Raw genomic sequence first — 19,753 nt, forward strand, 5'->3', positions numbered from 1 at the left:
ATGTGTAGATGGTACGCGTCGAAGTAGCCTATTTCGATGTTCTTACTTTGAAGTAGGCTACTTTGATATAGTGTGCTAGTGTAGACGTAGCCTCAGAGAGACACTCCAAGCCACTATCTTGACATACATATCCCACAGGGATCTAAGACTATTTAGCTGCCAGAATGAATGAGAAGCTAAGCACCTGGGTTAAGGATATCTCAACAGGCATCTCTGTTTTCCTGTACTGGTTCCTAAAATGCTACTTTGTTATGGGGAATGATAGCTCTGAAGAACCTAGTTGTCCTTCTCTTGCAAGTGCTTTGCCACAGTTTTCTTTGTGATCAAGTCTGGCTGGGAAGAGAACCAAAGACTAACTAGGATGTTTTTAGGCAGACCAGCTTGTATCTTTACCAGGTCCTCAAAGATTCTGCACCCACCTTGCTTACTGAAATGTCAGTCGGCATATTTTTGTGAATTTTATTAAAATAAATAAAATCAAGGAACTATATCACAAAACCAAGCTACCATTCATAATATTAAAACCATCTAAGAATAAAGAAACGTAACTAACAAATCAATGTAAAATCAAAGGTCAAATAAAAAGGTAATCTTAATTTTAGGTTTGGATTAAATAAACTAGCTAGTTAAATAATTGAATTAATACAGAAAATGATCAGTCCCTATGATCATTAATAATTGAATTTATACAGAAAATGGTCAGTCTGAGAAGGGGTTTCAGATGGTGGTTGTGTACAACTTTACCAAAGTAAATCAAATCTGTAAAGGGAATGTTTAAATGTCTTAATGGTGAAACCAAATTATTAAGTAATATCAGAATCACAACCCCAGAGCATAATATGGAGTTTCCTCCTTAGACTTTGATTCTTCAAATAATACTTTCCTCCATCCAGAACTGCAGTAATGCAGGATATTTTTGATAAACCCAAGTTTGACATCTCCTTTTTACCAGCAATTACATATGATAATCTCAGGTCTCTCAGGACTTTTAAACATAGAGCACAGAGCACACACTAAATGAATAATTTCATAAGACAACAGTTAGGGGTATTTAAACCTTTGGAATGTTTCTTTAAGGAGACTTCCCACTGTGGATTTTAGAGGTGCTGTCACGGACATGAATGCACATTTCCACTTTCACATCATGGAAAGACGAGGGAGAGAATAAAAAAGACCAGGATATTTCCCAACTAATTAAAAATAGAAAAAGGGAAAAATAATATACTTCAGATAATACAGGAGTTGCAAATTCTCCACTTCTAACAGTCTCTGGTCTCCCAGAGTAGGAGCTGCTATTTCAGGCAAAAGGACTTCGGATTTAGGAGAAAAAGCCAAGAGTGGCCTGATCACAGAACCATAGAATCCTAGTGCTGGAAGGGACCTCAGGAGGTCATCTAGTCCAGTCTCCTGCCTATAGGAGGATCAACCCTAACTAAATCATCCCAGTCAGGACTTTGTCAAGACAGCACTTAAAAGCCTCTAGGGAGTGAGATCCTACCACCTCACTAGGTAAAACATTCCAGTGCTTCATCACCTGTCTGATGAAATAGTTTTTCCTAAAATCCACCCTACACCTCTCCCACTATATCTTCAGACCATTTCTTCTTGTTCTGCCATCTATCACTATTGAGAACAGCCTCTCTCCATCCTCTATAGAGTCCCCAGCCTGTAACAATGTTTGGGATTCTTCCGTCCCAAGTGCAGGACTCAGCACTTGTCTTTGTTGACAGCATTAGATTTCTTTTGGCCCAATCCTCCAATTTATCTAGGTCACTTTGGACCCTGTCCTTGCCCTCCCACATATCTACCCCTCCCTCTAGCTTCGTGTCATCTGCAAATTTGATGAAGGTGCAATCCATCCTTTTATCCAGGTCATTAATAAAGATGTTTAACAATACAGGCCCTCGAACCAATCCTTGGGGCACTCCACTTGAAACTGACCACCATAGACATAGAGCTATTGATCACTACCTGTTGGGCTCAACCGTCTATCCAGCTTTCTATTCATCTTACAGTCCACGTATCCAATCCATACTTCCTTAACCTATGGGCAAGAATGTTGTGGGAGACTGTATCAAAAGCTTTGCTAAAGTCACGCTATATCACATCCATTGACTTCCCCATGTACACAGAGATAGGTACCTCATCACAGAGGCTGATCAGATTGGTCAGGCATGACTTGCCCTTGGTGAATCCACGTAGACCACTCTTGATCACTTTCTCCTCTTCCAAGTGCTTCAAAATAGATTTCTTGAGGATCCCCTCAATGATTTTTTCTGGGGACTTAGGTAAGGCTGACCAGTCTGTAGTTCCCTGAATTGTCCTTCTTTCCTTTTTAAAAGATGGGCACTACATTTGCCTTTTTCCAATCATCCTAGTCCTCTCACGATCTGCACGAGTTTTCAAAGATAATAGCCAAAGGTGCTGCAGTGATATCTGCCAATTCCCTCAGTACCCTTGAATGCATTAAATCCAGACCTATGGATTTGTGTGTGTGTGTCTAGCTTTTCAAAATAGCTCTTAACCTGTTCTTTACCCACCAAGGGCTACCCACCTTCTTCCAATACTGCATTGCCTTGTGCCATAGTCTGGGAGCTGACCTTGTCCATGAAGACTGAGGCAAAAAAAGCATTGAGTATATTGTGACTTCCTCTCCTCAAACTCAGAGTTTCTTGAAGACCTCTCTCCCCTCAGGTGGCCTATTGATTCCAAAGGTGAAGTTTCTTGACCTAAAGTCTAGATCAAGGGTCAGCAGCCTTTCCGAGATGGAGTGCTGACATTTGACCTTTTGACCTCTATGTATGGTCCCAGTGCTGGTGATATTTTTTTACAATCATTAATAGTCCCACTTACAACATCTTCATTAATAAATAAATTAAGATGCAGAGGTTTACCGATTAGGTGGCAGTAGGTAGCATTAGCTGGTCATTTGAACATGTCTTTGAACAAGCTCCCTGCTTCATGGAAGTGTAGGGGCAGAGCGGAGCTCCTGCCTCAAGCGCTGATGAAAACCAGCTCGTGTGCCACTCTTAGCACACATACTGGGTGTTGCTGATCCCTGACCTAGATAAATGGTCCACAAAATTTGCCTAATCATCCTTACAGTACCTCCAAAGACTTCAGAAGAATCAGGTGCAAGGCCTACACTGGTTCAATCAGGATGTCCCAACTAGGCATTGGTTTGAAAAAGACACACTTAAATTAGCTATTTAAAAATGTTAATTATTTTATCTACTGTAGAGACTGTAAGTCTGTGATCTCCATCTTCCAACAATAGCAACAATCTGGATAAATGAGACTGTTCTTGAGGAAGCTGGCGTGATCTTATGTGGGTGAAAGGTCTTACACTGATATTATGTCACCAGTTTCTGGAAAGTTAAATATAAAAACCCAACGAACAAAACCAGCCCCTTGACATTCATTCGTCAGCAAAGTTAAAAATAAATTCAAAATTATGTTCAGTTTTATCACCTCCAGGTCCTGAGGAATGAGGAGTAGTATTCCTATTTTTGAATTGGGTTATGAGATCAAGCTGCTTATCTTCTGGAATCTTTATCCAGATAAATAAAAGTGGCTTCTAAGCCTATCAAGATGAAATCCACTCACATCACACATTTTTACATGTCTCAATAATAATAATAATAACAATAATAATACATTTGTTCTGTGGTAGTGCCCAAGGGCTCTAGTCATAAACCAAAACCCCTATATGCTAAGGACTATACAAACTTAGTATAAAAAGTTGGTCCGTGCACCAAAGGTCTTACAATTTAAGTAAGAGCTGTATCCCCATATATGCTATTCTAGTCGCACTGACAACTCTTGAAGTTGTGTTATGTAGAATACATTCAGACAGTATATGTGACCTAGACCCTGGGACAGTAAAACATTGAAGCATGTGTTTAATCATGCAAGTAATGCCATTGAAGTAACTGAGATATCTCACATGTGTAAAGTTAAGCACGTGATTCAGTTCCTGCTGGATCTGGGCTTTAATAAACAACTATGAACAAAGCTGCTGCTGTGCTAGGGCTATTTCAGTTTGTTCTAACACTACTTATCAATAATTGCTTTGTACTGCTTAAAAAAGAAAGTTCCACAGGCATGCTGATAATCATTCCCTAGTAATTGTGTATATAAATGTCCTGATTGACATTGAAACAAATTTTATATTTGCAGTGAAGTAACTGTGTTCTAGTCTGTTCAATTTCCCTTAGGAATCGCCTACTTTTGACAGTTATATAGTCTCATTCCTCTGAGAATTCTTCATCTCTCTTTTTAGCAGTTATATGAATGTGCTCTCTTAGACATTCTCTGCAGGTAAAATTATTTGCCTTGGAATGTAAGTTGCTTCCAGCAGGGACCTTTATTTACCTTTTGCTTCTTTGTAAACACAGTGCAAGGGACAGGGAGGAAGGAACCTCGCTACTGGGTGATTCTCAGGCAGATGGTCTTGTGTGCGAACAATGCAGGAGTTTGGGCAAGTATCTTGAGTGACTGATAGTGGTGAGCAGAACGTCTCTGGGAACTGTAGCTCATGTTAATCTGAGAAACTACTTTATTTTGACATTTTGCCCAGCTTTATGGTCAACCAATAAATTGTGCTTTCAGGCACAGGGCCTCAAACAAACTTCTGATGCAGCATGAATTTGCCCTGGCTCAGTAAAATAACCCATCATCTTGCAAGCATGCACCCATCTTCCTTCATTATTGTGAGGTTCTGAACACCTTGAAAATTATCATGTTTTATTTTCAGAGATGCTGAAAAACTCTTCTCATAATGAAGACAATGGGAGGTCTTTGTGGGTGGTTTAAAGCACAACTTTAAATTGAACCAGTATTGACCCATCTTGCTGGCGTTGTATTTAAAGGTTGTTTTGATATTCATGCAAACAGGATTGGATCCTATCATAATGGCTTTTGGAAAAGTATTGGTCATACACACAGTATATTATTCATTGGTGTCTTCATGAGCAGGACACCAAAATTCCATCGCTGAGCTGCCTGGGCAGCTTTGAAGTAACTGCTTGCTGGTTTGCTTCTTTCTTGCATCACATTTCAGAACAAGAGCTGCTATCTTATATATTTTTAAATCAGCCTCAGCCTTGGTTCTTTCAGATTATCAGTGTCATAACCTCTTTCTCTAAAATATGTCTTGCCTGCTCTGTTAAACTTAGCTGTGCAAAGATATATTAGCATACTTTTTTGATAGAGATGGAAAGATAATTTGAACAAGGTTATGCTCTGAGAAGTGACTATAGAAAAGGCATATGAGGTTCCATATTTTTGCCTCATTGACTCCAGAGCAAATATGTTTTGTTTATAAGTAAACAGATCTGCTTGTTTTTAGCTGCCAGCCCTTCCAACCTACCCTGGAATCTGAAAGTCAGTTTTAGTTCCCGCTGCTTTGTATGTCATTATCACAAATCAAGATTCTACATGCTAAATTCTGACCTCAGTTCCTTACTATTAGCGTTAATAGATTTGCTTTCAGATACACCTGTGTATTAGCAATGTCTATTACAGGCTCACACACAACTAAGTGGCTCTGAAGCAGAGTAAAATTTAGTAAAAACATATTTTTGTGTTTCTGTTCAGAGCAGCTTCAGTACAATACACTTTTTAAATAGTGCGAATTTGTTGGGCTTTGTGCATTGCTTGATAAAGCAATCAATATGAATAAGAAAGGCTCTGAGACCTGGATGAGAGCACCATATATACTGGGATTTTTAAACATGATTCTGGCTGGTGGTCCTTTCTGAAAAGAATCTGGAAAGCTGACATAATTCCACTCATATCCCAACTGCGTTGCTGGCTCCTATGCTATCCTAGTATAACGTGTGAGAGAGGAGAAGGGACATTGTTGTAACCCTACCACACTGTGGCTATTCTTGACTGGCTATCTTTGCTCGTAAATAGCAAACTGAGAGTAAATTAGATCAGCCTAATGGCTGCTCTTAAGCGCACATAGTATCTATACAATCAGTCAGGGCTCATTGGAGCCATAACTGATTTCTTTGCAGCCCTCTCTAGCTGCATCCAGTGGACACTGAGCCAAACAAAGAATTTTGGTCTAAAATTAAAAAATTAAACTGAGCTTGTTTGTCAGTCTCCTAGGAGTTCCATATTGCAAAGTCCAGGACAATGTTCCTTCTACATTTTTATATCCATGAGCTGCTGCCTCTAGGGGGTAGGGGTGAGGGCAGAGGCATACTGCTCTGGACACTACAGGGAGCTGCCATGGCCAGGCGTTTATTAGGCAGGTGTGTAGCTGCACAGCTTAGAGGGAATCCTACTACAGGGGTTCTACAACTGGATTTCAGTGGAAACCTCTTATAGTAATTCACTGGATTGAGCCTTTAAACACTCTAGTAATGACAGAGAATAAGAATGTTTCTTCTGTATAGGACAAATTGTGTATGAACTATTACTTTTCTTTCGTAGAATTTAATTCCTAGCCTATCTCCTGCCCCAACGTTCCAAATGGAGAAACTTCAATATTTATTTAAACAAAAAGAGATACTCATAAAATTATGGAAGTCCATTTTTGTAATCCATGTGTATGTTTATAATTTTAACTGAATCTGAAATAAATATTTATGATTGACTTGTGGTCTTAAAGTTGAAGGGAATACTTTAACTGCAGAAGCCTAAATGAGGAAAATATACCTTGTTAGAGTAGTTATTTAAGAGCATATTATACAGAATTGGAGAAAAATGTTTTCCTTTCTCTTTTTGAAGGCAAATTTGCATTAAATTACCATTGTGGGCTTTATTTTCAAGAGATAATTTTTACCTGGTTAAAAATCAACTTGATAATAACATATCTCACAAGAGAGACCTTTTTTTTTTAAAAAAAAAAACCTACCTAAATTAAATTTACTGATATAGTGCCCTCATTTAGCTGAAATAATATGCATTTGAAATCTTTTTTTGAGCACGGAGCTCAGATACTACAATGAGGAATTTTCTGATTTATTGTTTTCTGGGGGTTACAGTTCTATTGCCTGTTGGTGGCAGGTTAAGCTGCTGTTTAATTTAATTGCTATGTCAAAGCTGCCAAGGGCTATAGATAGCTTTTTCAATATTGCAGAAATCCAAATACATAATTAAAAACAAAACTTGTACCATGTGGACAAAACTATAACCTAAAAGCCTGTTTAGGCAAAAAGGATGGGGCTTGCATAAACTCTCCTAGCCTCAACTCCATTTATATGTACCTGCATGTAGGAAACTTAGGTATAGTGGTTCTCACTAAGGAATGAAAGTGTATATGTTTCCCAGAATGAAGGGTCAGTGGAAGAGGGAAAACATGATAAAAAATAAGACAAAATAGACAGCCAGAATCCACTTGCAGTGTAACCATAGGCAACTACAAAGACACATACAGGCTACGTCTACACGTGAAGCCTACATCGAAGTAGCCTATTTCGATGAATAACGTCTACACGTCCTCCAGGGCTGGCAACGTCGATGTTCAACTTCGACGTTGCGCAGCACCACATCGAAATAGGCGCAGCGAGGGAACGTCTACACGCCACAGTAGCACACTTCGAAATAAGGGTGCCAGGCACAGCTGCAGACAGGGTCACAGGGCGGACTCAACAGCCAGCCGCTCCCTTAAAGGGCCCCTCCCAGACACACTTGCACTAAACAGCACAAGATACACAGAGCCGACAACGAGTTGCAGACCCTGTGCATGCAGCACGAATCCCCCGCTGCAGCAGCGGCAGCCAGAAGCCCTGGGCTAAGGGCTGCTGCACACGGTGACCATAGAGCCCCGCACGGGCTGGAGAGACAGCGTCTCTCAACCCCCCAGCTGATGGCTGCCATGGAGGACCCCACAATTTCGACGTTGCGGGACGCGGATCGTCTACATGGTCCCTACTTCGACGTTGAACGTCGAAGTAGGGCGCTATTCCGATCCCCTCATGAGGTTAGCGACTTCGACGTCTCGCTGCCTAACATCGAAGTTAACTTCGAAATAGCGCCCGACGCGTATAGCCGCGACGGGCGCTATTTCGAAGTTAGTGCCGCTACTTCGAAGTAGCGTGCACGTGCAGACGCAGCTACAGAGTTTTAAAGGTGCCAATCCAATTGCCTCTGGGGTCTGCCAAGGAGGTGGATATTGGTACTGAGTCAGTATTTTCTACTCTTTGCGACATAATTTTCATGAATCTTTCCTGATCAGTTCCCATCACCTATGGGTAGTGGGAATGCCACCAATGTCACACTTTATTTTGCACATTAGTTGTAGCAAGCTTAGAGAACTTCAGGTTTGAAGCCCAAAACCACAGACTAGATTCTCCAAAGCTGGGCAAATCAGACTTTTAAATGAAAATTCTTACAGGTGGTATACCTGAACTCAACTTCAATGACTGAAGGTATGGGTTTCCCTCGTTCCCCAGTGGTATTCATTGAAAAACACTTTTATACCTCATTTGGATCTACAACAAGCAGCACCTCTGCTGGCACATCAGTATGACTTGTGTCAAGTCCTTTCCTTAGCTCTGCTTTATGTCAATTCACTGGAAATAAGTTCACTTTCCCCTCCTTTTAAAATCTTGGAATCTACTAGGGAAATATGAGCCCGTTATAATGACCAGTGCTTAAATTATTTTGATGATGGGGCAAGATAAGGATATAGATTTACAATCTGGAGATGCCAGTCTGTTGATTAAATATACTCTTTTTTTTTTATTTTCCTCTCTTCCAGATTAGAGGACATAAAAGCAGTCACCTGTCAACCCAATTCAGCAATGAAATTCAGCAGCCTATTGTCCTAGTCACTGCTTTCAATCACTCTAAACAGTCTCTAGAGACAATCATTATTATAGGACATGTTCCTAAGAGTAGATAAATGGAACTCAACCTGCCAGCCTGCATAGGGAAAGATGGACAGTCTTGGCCAAAAATATGAAAGGGCCTGGAGCTTTATTGACATTTACATCAAAAATAGTTAGCAATGAAAGCAGCTGTTGTGCAGAGCTTTCACCACAACGTGTTTGGAATATGCTGTGAATTGAAATACAGACCTCCTGACAAGCAATTTACCTTCTGTCAGTCTCCATGTGCTTGCAGCATTACTGGGTACTTGCTGTGATAGCCCACTTAAAGCCGCACATGTGTACAGTTTGGATGAAAGATTAACTACAATTTGAGGCAGGAAGTAACGAATTGTGGAGTGTCATTCATAATGGCCGACATTGTCATCTGCAGGGTGACACCACAGCACGAAGGTGCCTCTGTTGTGACTAGCTTATAGAATCAGATGCCATTCATTCTAATGAAGATCTGCCTACAATTCTAATAAGCTGAGTGCGAGACAGCTCAGGATTATAAGCATTAATCTGCCTTGTTTGTTGACATTAACATGATGACTAAAATGCCATTATGCAAGAAATTCCTTCAGAAGCTATTAAAAAGGGGCAACTTTAATACAGAGTATTACAGCCCAGAACAAAGGGTTTGCCAGGAGTTAATGTTCATGTTTACGCTTGTCATTTTCTATACAATACTGATTTTTTTCCTCTAAATAATTTGCTATATATTCAAGCTTTTGATGTTTTATGAATACACAGTTCCTTCCCGTGGCCCAAACTCATCCAAATTACAGTTTGCCACAATGCAAAAGATGATTCCTATTGGTCCCAAAGCTTATGGAAAGTAACATTTGCTAAATATTTATTGTACTATTATTTTAGGATATCTTCTATAAGAATAACAAACCAAATCTATAGTCTGGGCATTAAAAGGACCAATTCTAACAACACTTCATCCAAAGATATCTAATATGTGATTGATTGGGTTGTCTTTTAGACTGCACAAGGTTTAGTCATTTCAAACTGACGGGGAGCTCTTGACTATCGGGTCAATGGAGAACTGCCAAGGCTGATTTTTCTACTGAAATCAAGAGTTGTATGAGTCATTATGAAATGGAATTGAGATGAAGCTGTGTATAAATCTCTGTTTAAACAGGGCTACGGGGAGGATATTAAGTGTTTTGATCTTTATCCTTGCAAAAGGGGAAGACTCAATTAATGGAGATAAAAACTGATTTGTCTTTTCTGTCTGTCCTTTCACCCAACCTTAAATATCTTTCGCTGGTTGTATGTGGATCAAATTTTACTCCATAATAAAGCTGAATAATAATTATGTAAATCAATACTTTCAAAAGCCCCCCCCAAGATTTTTTAAAGGAATTGAGCAACCTAAAAGTGCAGCTAGGTGCCTATCCACATATTTAGGTGCCTAAGTAACTTTTACAATCAGGCCTCTAAGAGTAGGTCTAAACAGCAAAGTTATTTCAAAATAACAGCTGTTATTTTGAAATAACTATCCTAGCATCTACACAATGCAACCGCTATTTCGAGGGAGGGGGTCCTGGAGGGGGGGCACAGGGATCCCAGGGAGGGGGGGACTCAGGAAGGGGGCTGGGGAGGAGCCGGGGGGGGCCAGAGGGGTCCTGGGGAGAGGGGCTGGGTGGGGGCCCCCATGCATCCTGCCACATGCTCATGGGCACTTTTGCTCTCCACCCCATGCAGGTCATTGACACCATCAACCGCACCCTCCTGTGCCAGCTCATCCACATGGGGGACATGGACGCTGCCATTGCCAGAGTCCAGCAGCTGGGGTTTCCCTACTGTTTTGATGCCTTGGACAACACCCATGTCACCATCCAGGCCCCACCACACAGCTGCGGATGGTACATCAATTGGAAGTCCTACCATTCTGTCATCCTCCAGGCCCTTGTGGATGCCACCAGACGTTTCACAGACATTTGTGTGGGGTGGGTGGGCAGGGCCCATGATGCCCTCATCCTGCACAACTCGTGGCTCAGGTACAGGATGGCCAAGGGCACCTATGTCTCCCCATGGAAACTCCCCATGGGGGACATGACTATGCCCCGTGCATAGTCGCTGATGCAGCCTAACCCTTCTAGGCCTAGATAATGTGCCCCTACATGAGCCACACCACCGAGAGCCAGGACCAATACAACACCAGGCTCCATGAGGCCAGGAACACGGTGGAGCGGGCATTTGGGCACCTGAAGGTGTGCTTCAGGTGCTTGCTCATGCACCTGGATGTGGGCCTCCCCAGCGTGCCCACGGTCGTGGGTGCATGGTGTGCTCTCCACAACCTCATGGAGAGTACTTATGAGCTCTTGAAGGCACACTGGGCAGCAGAGGCTGTGGTCCCATGCCACAGGGTGCACCAGGATGGGGTGCACATGCAGGAGTCCCTCTGTGAGGCCTTCCCCAGGAGGCCCCTGTGACTCGGCCCCAGCCCACCCCATGCAACCCCCGCCCCCCGCACACCCACCTCCACCTCTGCCCCATCAGCACCCCTGCCCGCACACACGTCTCTCACCATCCCCACACAATGCATGACACTGACACTGTCCAATAAAGTTAACCATTATTTGTGCAAACCCAAACAAGCCTCCAACTATTTACAAGGTAGGGGCAGGGGGTGAACTCCATAACAGTGGGGCAGGGGGTGAGCTATGTACAAGTGGGGGTGGGGGTCAAACAATGTACAAGGGGGGGCGGGGGCCCTCACTTATCCACAGGGGTCGGGGACAGGAGCCATGATGGCCCCTGGACCCATGACTGCCCCAGGTCTGGGGCCCCTGGTGGGGCTGGGATGGTGCCGGGAGCATGGGTAGATATGGGTGCAGTTGGAGTGAAGTGGCATCAGGCTTGCTGGGGGCACTGGTGGAGCCATGGCTGGGGAGGATGCAGCCACCTGCAGCCACCGCACCAGCTCCTCCCTTTCGGCTATGGTCACGTGGGGTAGAAGCAGGGTGGCGAGGGTGGGGGTGGTGGAAGGAGCAGGAGGGGCAGGAGGAGAAGCAGTCCATGGAGCGGGTGGCTAGGCCAGGCAGGTGGCAATGGCCTGGGTAAGGGTGTCCAAGTAGCCAGAGACCTGGTCCCAGGCCACCTGTTCCACTGACAGCCAGTCCCACAGCAGGCGGTTTTCCTCCTGCCATGTAGCTGTGTGCGCTGCCACTAGGTTGGCCAACTGGCTGCAGCGGTGGGCCCACCCAGCATGGTGCCCGGTTCCCCTTTCACCTTCCCCCTCACCGGCTGCTGCAGGGCTCCTCGGTATGTTGAAGGGGCTGGTGTGGTTTGCAGACATTGAGGCTGTGAAGACATAAGGAGAGAGGGCAGCACCCTGTCAGTTGCACAACCAGGTACTGCAGGCCCGTGGGCAATCTCCGTCGGCCATCCCTCCCTGCCCATGGGGAGGCCCGGGGGCATCCCGGCCACTGTGGGGGTCCATCCACACTGGGCCATTTGTGAGGATCGGGCACCCCCCCCCACCCTCCTGTGCCATGTGCTCCGCGTGGCTGTCCATGGCCCCATGCAGGGATCCCCACACGTGGGCCCCTTCCTGGCAGCAACTGCGGCCATGCCTGGGAACTGGTCTGTGGCCACTGGCCATGTGCCCTGTCCCATGCTGGCAGTGTCGAGGACCACCTCCCCTGAAATCCCAGGGTACCTGATACACCCAGTTCTACCCAAAGGCACCTCAGGAGGCTCAGGGGAGGCCCAGGCAGAGGTGACCCAGCTCGTGTCCTCTGAGGGCACAACAATATACAGAGTTCCCTTGCTCCCATGCTCTCCATTGCTGTCCCCATCATCACCCTGGGGCTCCAGGCATGGGGTCGGGGATGCTGCAGATGGTCCTGGCTGTGGCTCCATGCTCTCCTGCTCCAGCTTGATTGTGTCCAGGGCCTGTTCTGGGGGTCCAGACTCCCTGGAGCCAAGGAGCTGGTCCAGTTTGTTGAAGTAGGGTCAGGTGGCCGGCACTTCTCCTGGGCACCTGGCTGAGTCCTTTGCCCTTGCATATCTCTGGCACAGCTCCTCTAGTTTAGAGTGCACCTGGTCGGGGCCTGGGGATAGATGACCCCTTTCGGCCAGGTTGTCAACCAGCCAGGTGAAAGCAGTGGCATTCCTATTCCACCCCTCCATTCAGAGCAGGACGTCCTTGTCCCCCCAGATGTCCAGGAGATCCTGGACCTTGGCACCCAGCTACAGCGCACCCCTCCTCTTTGCCAGCTTCCTCGGTGCCCTGGGATTCCTGCTCTGTGCTCCAGGGTCCGGGGAGCAGGGCAGGGGAGGCACACCATGAAGGACTTGTAATTTCAAAATGGCAGCCACAGGAGCAGCTCCACGTGTTTCCTTTCTAATCGATGTCAAAATGAGGCGCTGTTCCCAAGATGGGAGTGGAACAATGCTTTCGAAATGACCGCCTTTTTATTTCCATATTGATTTTGAAACAAGTAGTCACTCTGCTGCTCATTTTGAAATCACAACGCTTTCAAATTTACTTTCTAGTGTGGCCGCAGCCTGGGAATAGCACCTATTTCAAAAAAACTATTTTGAAATAGCAGCTATTAATACAAGAAATAGAGCCTATTTTGAAATAAACCATAGTGCATCCAATGGCTCTATTTCAAAACAGGCTGTACGTGTGTAGACGCTGTATGTCAGAATAAGGCTGCTGTGTAGACATACCCTAAGTTTTGTGCCCCTTCTGCAGTCAGGTACAATCGTACAAAGGGGGCACAAAACATGCTATACTATTAGGCACTCTGCAATAGCGTAGCTGATTACTCAAGAAGTAAGACAGAGGAGATCTGGGCTCTATACCTGTGCCTGGAGAAGCCTACAATGGAGTAACCAGCACAGCTCAGCCTGTGTAAAGTGGAAATTAATGAGTGCCAGGTTAATCTGGAACAAAGGGGGCTACACAATGTAATTCCCTATAATTTCACTATGTGGTCTCTGCACTGTCTCTTACAAAGTCAGGCAAAGCCATCATCCAGCCCTTAATTAACATCACACTATAATGATGGAGCAGCACAGTATAAGCGTTCTAATAAAATAAGAGATAAAATAATTTCAAATGATTAAATTAAAACTATAAACTTCAGTCAGCTCCCTCAGATCAAAGGGTGACTGAGCAAGGCAGTGGCAAAGGCATACATGCACAGAGTGTTGATTAGATGCCATTAGCAAAGCTTTTCTTCTACAGCACCTTAAAACTTTCACAAAGTCCAGTCAGATCCACAGTTGGCTTTTAGATATAGCAGGCTGCGAACACATTCTGAAAACTTCCTGCCATTGAAATACCTAAAATCAAGAGTCTTTGTGGCTTTCCTGGGTCCTTTTTGACCCCAAATATCTGCAGAACTAGGCAGGTCCTTTTGATAGCTTTCTTTTTTTTCTTTAAACCCTTATATTCCAAGTGGATCACAGATCATCTACAAGTCTCCTCTTCACTCTGCCTCAGCACAAAACTTCTAGCTGAACCCAGGAGTACCCCAGTCATTGACCTTCAGTCTCAGTTGATCTTCTCCACATTGTCTGAGGTCTTCCTCTTTGGCATTTTCCTTGCGGGTTCCATTTGAGAACTTCACAGACTATGCTGGATGATGGTTTTCTGAGCATATGGCCTAACCACCCCCATTTTCTTATGGCCATCAAACAGCTAGAGGACGTTGATTTTGCCGCTGCTGCTGCTCTTTTTTCACACTGACATAAAAGCGTAGAAGAAAAGGTTTGACAGATTTACCAGTGCAGCAATAGGTGCTTCGTGGGACTCTGGATCTTACGCATTTGATCACTAGTGCTGACTTTTTTTTTTCGCCACTGGGTGCTCACTTCTCTCTGCCTCTCCCCTCATGCGTGAGGAAGAGGCCAAGGGGGGACGGAACCTCTGGGCAGAGTCTCTAGGGGTGAAGAGGCAAAGCAGGGGCAGAATGTTGGGTCAGACCACACACAGGGCTTGGGAGGGGGAACAGGAAAAAGCCAACTGGGGGCAGAGCCTCAGACTGGAGCACAGGTGGACAGGGGGCAGGGTCACAGTCCAAGCACTGGTGCTCACAAAAGATTAATCTGGCCCTGTAGATGCTGAATATTCCTTTTTTTTTTTTTTTTTGCTTGATGTTGGAGCCCTGGTGTACACTTGAAGTCAATGCCTATGATTTGGTACATCAGCGATCTGACTTCTTTCAGGAGGTTCTTATTATCAAAATAAGCCTTTTACATTCACAGCTTTTTACAGTGAAGGCATTTGTCCTAATTTATGCCACAAGTAACTTTCAGCCTGAAAGCCCAAAATCTCAAAGGTGCTTAGGAGCCTGACTGTCACTGATTTCTCTGGGAGTTAGGCATCTAAATACTTCTGAGGATCTGGTTTTCAGTGCCTAAAGTGTAAGGAGATGCCATTGGGTAGAAATAATGTCCAAGCTGTGCATAGACACTGGCTCAGTTAACCCAACTGAGGGAATGGATGTGGCTGAAGTGAATTTAAATTTCTGATTCAGTGCACAGCAGCACTGGGTAAGGCTAATGACATGCTGACTTGTATTATGAAGGCTTTATTATCTAAATTAAAGGAAATTGTGTTATCACTGAAGAGCACCCTGGATGGATTGCACTTGGGAGCACAGTGTCCAATATGAGATCTTACTGAAGAAAGATATAGTTTGTTAACTTGGAAAGGGCAGGACAGGAAGTCATAGGACAGGAAAGATGGTTAATAGAAAAGAGGAGGGAGGTTACATCTGAGGAGAGACTGATGAAATTAGTCTTGAGTGAAGGTGATTAAAAGGAGTCCTCCTGATTTAAGTGTTATAAAATTAATCTTGAATAGCTTCTGAAGTTCTTGCATGACAAGAACCAGGGGATTTAGGTTTAAATTAAGAGGGAACGTCAAGTGGTCAATAGGTGGAATGGGATGCCAAATGAGGTACTTATTTCACATCATCAGAACATTTTAATGCAAAATATGGATGACACCTTAGAATTAATGGGTCAATTGGCTGTTAGGAAGATCAGAGAAAATACCCACCAAGTAACTTTCAAGTCATATGTTCTGATTCTGCAAAGACGTTATGATTCAGATACGTATATACTTTTGTCAGGCTGAGATCTTTGTGTGGACTCAGAGTTTCATTGTGGATTTCTCAGTATTTTCTGTGATAGCTGAGATTTCATTTTTAAAAGGGAGGGACAGACTATCTCTAAAGGTAAATCTGTGCAGGGGATAAATATTCCAAGTTTCTACTAATGGAAATGTTCCCAAAAACTTAGGGTAATACAGTGGCAGGGGACTAATAGAATAGGCTGGGAATCCCCTTCCCTCCCAATCCAGGGCATTCTGAATGGATCTCAGATCATCTGCTCAAGACAAAAATCTCCTTTTATAGACTTAGACCAGCTGCATTGCCCTGCTGGCTTGTCTCTTTATGGTATATTTCTCAGAAGCAACACTAATAAAGTCCCCACTGGCAGATGCAGACGGGATGTTATTTCTGGTTCAGTCAGCAGTAACTTTCCAACATATTTCTGATGAGGGCTATATCTAGTCCCAAGGGGAGCATCCCTCAGAGAGCAGATGTTTCTTGCTCTTCCTACTCCCTCTACCAGCAGCATGTTTCTACAGCTGCAGAACACCAGACATACACAAGGGCTTTTATGGTGTCTGGGAAAGAGCCTGGGTGAAGCAAGGACAAGCAAGCTGTGAAATTGCAGTTCTGATGCCTTTTGAGAGAGTAGATCTGTGCAGTAATCTGCTGCATTTTGTTACCCTCCATGCCACACAGCAGAAGACAGCGTGTTGCTCTCAATTTCTAGGCCCTCTGGTTTCAAGAAAATTTCCTTGTGAAATGGTTCAAGGATCAAATGCAGCTGACGTGTAGAAACCTGCACAGAGGCCATGTGTGGAGAGTCCTGATGGAGAGGTTGTGCAGGGATACAAGTGTACCTTTCTACATGGTTCGGAGAGCAGATGGGCTACAGCAGCCTTCTGGCTTAAAAGTGCATAGGCCATCTGCACTGATCTTAGGGTCAGCAGCTGGGTTTCAACTCTCTAGCACAGGGGCAGGCAAGATCTGTCCTGCAGGCCAAATCCAGCCCACCAAGCCTTTTAATCTGGTCTGTTGCCTGCCCCTGTGGCAAGAAGCTGCTGAAAACAGCTGGCTGCTCTCTGCGCTGCTTTGCAAGAAGAGCTTTGCATGCTGCTCCCCACCACTCCGAAAATACCTCGGCTCCTATTGGCCAGAAACAGCCAATAGGAACTGAGAGATTTTGCTCATGGTGGGGGTAGTGCAGCAAAATTTCTAATTTCCCATTGGCCAGTTTACAGTCAATAGAAGCTAAGAGGTTTTCTGGGGGTGGGGGGTGGGACAGTGAATGAAACCCTCTTCCCCCCAGTACAGAGAGCCAAGTGGGTTGCCAATAGGCTGGGATCTGCTGGCCAGGAGCTGTTTAGATAAGTGTCTCCTGACCAGACCCTATCTCTGACAATGCACACTAACTCCCTCCCAGACCCTCCATCCCCTCCTACATCCTTCCCCTAGTCCGGAATCCTCTCCTGTACCCATACTGCCTCCTGGAACCTGCACCCCAATACCCTCACCCAGGTCACACCTCCCTGCATCATCCAAACTGCCTTTCATACCCCACACACCTCTTGCACCCCCTTGCCCTGCTTCGAGCTCCCATCTGCACCCAACTTCCATCCCAGACCCCAGACCACCTCCACAGAGAAGTCTAGCCATTGACCTCTTACCAAATTCTTAGAGTGCCCTCCCATCAAAAATTATTGCTTACCACTGTTCTAGCACCTTCATACTCCACCGACAGAGGGTGTGATTCAAAGCCCACTGAAACTAATGGATGTCTTTTGAGTCAATGGGCTTTTGATCCTGTACCCTGAAAACACTCGAGATTTATTTTTTTTCTCTTCTAAATCATTACTAAAAGTCAGAATTTTGAAAATTATTGTGTACTGAAGCCCACCCAAAAGACAGATTGTATCAAATGAAATGTTCTGATCATTTGGAAATATTTTTTTTCAGTTTTAGCCATTTCAATTTTTCCCCAAAGAAAGTTCCATTTTCAGTAAATCACTATTTTCTGACAGAAGACTGTTGTGTTGAAAAATTCCTGATGAGCTCAACCAAATATTCTGACTCTGTGAAGTTAGAGTTGATTTTTTCCTGTACTGAGACCACAGAAACACAGTCTGAAACAAGAGCCCTAAAAAAAAGTTGGAAATACCCCTATTGATCTGAAAGGACTTTTAATTATGGATGTCAAAACTGAGAATTTAAATGTTGAAGGTAAGTATTTCTTGTTGATTTTTTTTAAGTGATTGGAGCTATGCATCTCTAGAACTGAAAGGGACCTCAGGAGGTCATCTGGTCCAGTGCCCTGCCCTCTTGGCAGGACCAAGCCCCATCCCTGGCGTCTATTTGCCCTAATCCCTAAGTGGCCTCTTCAGGGACTGAGCTCACAACTCCGGGCTTAGCAGGGCAATGCTCACACCACTGGGCTATCCCTGCCTGAAAAAACCTCTGTCTCCTTCAAGTTGGAATTGAATCAGCAACCTAAGGATTTCCCCAGGCAACACCTCTACACTCTTCCACTCTACCAGCTGACTATTTTGAAGAAATAGTCAATTAGCAAGTTTTTACTGCTTCGGGATTCTTATTGGAATACATTCCATGGTGATAAGATTGAAAAACACAAAGAATAAAGGCTATTGAATATTGTATTAACTATTTAACTAGTTTCAGACTTAGGCTCAGAAGTTGTGTCTACACTACAGAGTTCTGTCAACAGAAATCACTGTTAACGGATATTTCCCAACAGAACCCCTGTCTACAGAACACCTCCACATCTAATACAGGCTCCCTATGTCAACACCGTCTGTTGATAGAGTGGCCATACTGTCCAGCCCTCTGTCGACGGCACAGCCAAACGAAAGCTCTGCAGAAAGATCAGCCCAGTGAACCAGAAGCGCTCTCTGTCAACAGAGTCCCGCCCACCCCAAGTGTCTACACTATTTTTTTGTTGACAGATTATGTTGACAAAGGCACTGTGCCTTGCATGGTCAAGACAGAACTCTGTCCAGAAAACTGCTGTGTTCTGTCAACAGGTTCTCAACAGAACACATTTGAAGTGTGGACGCTCCCTACTTTTGTCAACAGAAGGCCTCTTCTGTCAACAGAACTCTGTAGTGTACATCCAGCTAGAGAGTAGAGTGACTGGGAGACCTTTTCAAGAAGGTATGGGGATATCTGTGGGATTAGAAAATCTTGAAAGAGAAATAAAAGATCTCATCGAGATGAAGGAGGTTTATGTGTTTGTTCTAATGTAAGTGGATTACACATAAAGAAAATTTTATTGAATAAAATATACATAATTTGCTAAACAATTAGTCTACTCCTACACTAGAAAGTTTTGTAGACAAAGCTGGGGTTTAGTCGATTAAACTTGCAGAGCATCAACACAAAAAAACTGAGTGTACTCTACACACCAGATTTGTACCCTCTTTAATCACCTGAAGTTTGTGAGACTCTTGGACAAATCCACCAAGTGAAAAATGTCTATTATAACGGTTCATGGAAAATATATAAGACAGAAGGAATTTTACTATGTCTTTGAATGTAATCTTGATCAAAAAGTGGCATTGTGGAAAAATCTATTTTTCATTCTGCTCTGATAACCATGCCAAATCATCCCCTCCAAAACCCGAAGGCTTCTCTGATGGTTTACAAAGAAACTGGGGCTTAAAAATCCTTTAAGCTAAGTTTTTCATTTCATACAGCTGTTGGAAAAATATGGACAACCTGAGGGACAGCTGAGACCTCTGCTAGACACCGCCTAACATCAGAAACCTGCTTCTCTGATCACTGATACAAATCTGCTTGACATGGAGAAAAAGCTAACTG

Source organism: Carettochelys insculpta, chromosome 2 (assembly GCF_033958435.1).
Source record: "Carettochelys insculpta isolate YL-2023 chromosome 2, ASM3395843v1, whole genome shotgun sequence".
Classification (NCBI taxonomy): domain Eukaryota; kingdom Metazoa; phylum Chordata; order Testudines; family Carettochelyidae; genus Carettochelys; species Carettochelys insculpta.